The sequence below is a fragment of the Etheostoma spectabile genome, chromosome 7 (assembly GCF_008692095.1).
Source record: "Etheostoma spectabile isolate EspeVRDwgs_2016 chromosome 7, UIUC_Espe_1.0, whole genome shotgun sequence".
NCBI lineage: Eukaryota > Metazoa > Chordata > Actinopteri > Perciformes > Percidae > Etheostoma > Etheostoma spectabile.
Genome location: NC_045739.1, coordinates 24,887,702 through 24,890,655, shown reverse-complemented (window position 1 = coordinate 24,890,655; position 2,954 = coordinate 24,887,702).

Below are 2,954 nucleotides of genomic sequence, written 5' to 3'. Positions count from 1 at the left end.
TGTAGCCCCCGCATCGCTAGAGCAACCTGGGCTGACGCTGCCGGTGGGTAGCTCCTTTTCATCAGAGTTAGCATTGCTAGCGCAATAGCTCCTCTTCATCAGAGTTAGCATTGCTAGCGCAAGCACCGGCTTCTTGCTGCTCTTTAGTAACGTTAATGTTTGTGTTGTCAGTAGCCGTCGTGGAAAAGGTTGTTACCTTTGGAAGTTTTTTCTTTTGTTTTTTCTTCCCACTTCTTCTTCCTTTTTTCAGAACCACTTCGGTAGCTTCGCTTCATTTTCCGACCGTCTGTAGCCTCCGGGTTACAGCCTGCTGAGCCGTTTGGTTACAGACACACGCAGATGTAGGATAATGGAATAGTCCAATGTAGTGGGGACTGGGGGGAGTTTCTCATCATGAATTAAACAATCGGATAGCACTTTAGCGTATCAATGTTTAGAGATATAATTAATTGGTGAAAAGCAAGACAACAAATCGTAACCATACGTTTATGAGGTGTTTTACGGGAACCTTGGTAGCTTGGGGCCCAAGGCAATTGCCGACCTTTGCCTAATGGTACGTCCGCCTCTGCCGGTACGCATTCTGAGCTCTCCGCCTGTACGTCCATGCTGTATACAGCGGGCGTAAACACGCACGGCGCTTGTTGTGTTATCGCGAGAAGAAAGCGACGGTTAAGTTTAGGAAACGTGACAAGCGTCGTATCCGCTGGGTCGGGGCTATTGACAGTTACGATACTTTTAATGACAATCTCTAGTTAAGAAAATAACTACATCTCCCACAGTGCATTCAATCACCGAGTTAACGGCAGAAGCTTAAGATTGCACTTTTACAGAAAATAAAAAGGTAATCTGCAGCTTAATGAAATCCACTCTCAGATTCGGGATTCAGTTGGTTTTAATTCAGCAACGACGATGGGAGAAGACGTACAAGAGAACGCCGTGAGAAAGTGTAAATCAAATTTCATGTTATCCTCCACTACACACGATTATTATTTTCTCTTTATTGAGAAGAAGACCTCTTTGACTCGACTGCTGCATTTCTGTCTCTGGTTTTCATTTCACACATTTTCAATTGGATTTTTCATATGAAAAAAATCAAATGTGCACACTGAACAAGTGGATGGAAAACTCTCTTTCTCTCTGTTGGTGTCTCTTGCCCACTCCACTGTGTTAGTTAATGTACATGGGTGTGTGTGTGCAGCTTCCTCCCAACACACACACACACACACACACACACACACACACACACACACACACACTTGCAGGTGAATTCATGTCTGTAACATACACACTACACACAAACTCAGTGTTCAAAGATCAGAGAAAAAAACTGCCTCAGGTTTTCCAGAAGGACATGAAACACACACACACACACACACACACACACACACACACACACACACACACACACACACACACACACACACACACACACACACACACACCCCTCTGTGAAGGTAAACAGTCCACTACTACTGACAGTGAAAGAGCTTCAGGGAGAAATCACTCACCAGGGAGTTTTAACACCAATGTGTGTGTGTGTGTCTCTTTGTGTTGTGTGTGTACAGTATGTGTGTGTGTGTCTTATGAGTCACTGTATAAAATCTCCATCTTAATTCATTTCCTCTATTTCTGAGCACCAAAACCTTATTTTTCTCACAGCTTTGCATTCTTTTCTTTGCCTTGGGGGCGGATTACCTTACAAGCTACGTGTGTTTGTACAGTACAGGATATGAACCTGAACTTCCTGTATCTGTTCCAAAAGTACAAACACATTCATTAAAATTCACTCTGACAAGTAACACACACAAATGACCCAAAAATCCCACTGTGCACATGACCTCCCTCACCAGTGTGTAGTGTGTTTCACCCCAGGTGTCCAGACAGAGACGGCAGATTTCTACAAAACAAAAATCTAATCCAAGTCAATTCATGTCATATTTCTACTGAAAGCAGATTTTAACAAACACCATTTCCCACAAGCCCCAAGGCGGCCACGGGCTGAAGTGACAACATGCGTCTCCTACTGTACACGGCTGTCACTCCTTTCATACTCTATACAGATTGTGTGTGGTGTGTCCAGTTTTCCTAATTCAGCTCCGGATAGAAGACTGAATCCAGGCTGTCCTGTGAAATATGCAACAGTTGTGTGACGGCCACGTAGGTTGATTTTGGGAGATTACGGAAGTCCACATACATGACGATGTTTTTTGCTTTTTACAACATTTTTCATGCCCTTATCCGACATTTGGGGCGTTTTTGTCAGCCCTTTAGAAGTTTCTTTCAAAGTTTTAAGAACGTTATTTATAACAAGTAGTGTTTAAATGATTAAAATAAACAATCCGAAAATGCTTGAAAATTTAAATGTCGGAAAATAATTGTTAATAGGAATCCGACTAATATCAGCTAACTAAAATGGCCTCTTTGTGAAAAAAACTAAAACATTTCATTTACACATTGAAGATAGGCTTTTCTATATGTAAGCCAGATAGTAAGGTAGCCATATGGTAGCTATACACTTAATCTTAGGGATTCACTGTGTGTTAACATTAAAATATGATGTATAAATTTAAATATCCATTCATTTCCATCCATCCGGCCCAGTTTAATATGCAAGTCAATTGTTTGCTATGTATCTACAGTAGCAGGAGGTCTCTATTCTTTCTCTCTTTCACCTAAGGGGTCCTTGGTCTAAAAAAAACATTGAAGACCCCTGGCGTGCAGGATGGTGTTTATTGCTGCCCCCCCGAAATATCACCATGGTTACTTGTTGTTATAGCATTCTGGTAGTTTGAGCTGATCACATAGAGACACTGTTCACTGTCTGTTAACCTCGCCTCGCTCACCCACTCTAACCTCTTCTTTTCCTCTCTCATCCTTTCCTCGTTGCTTCACCTCTCTCTCTCTCCCTCACACACACACACTCACACACACACACAGACAAACACACACACACA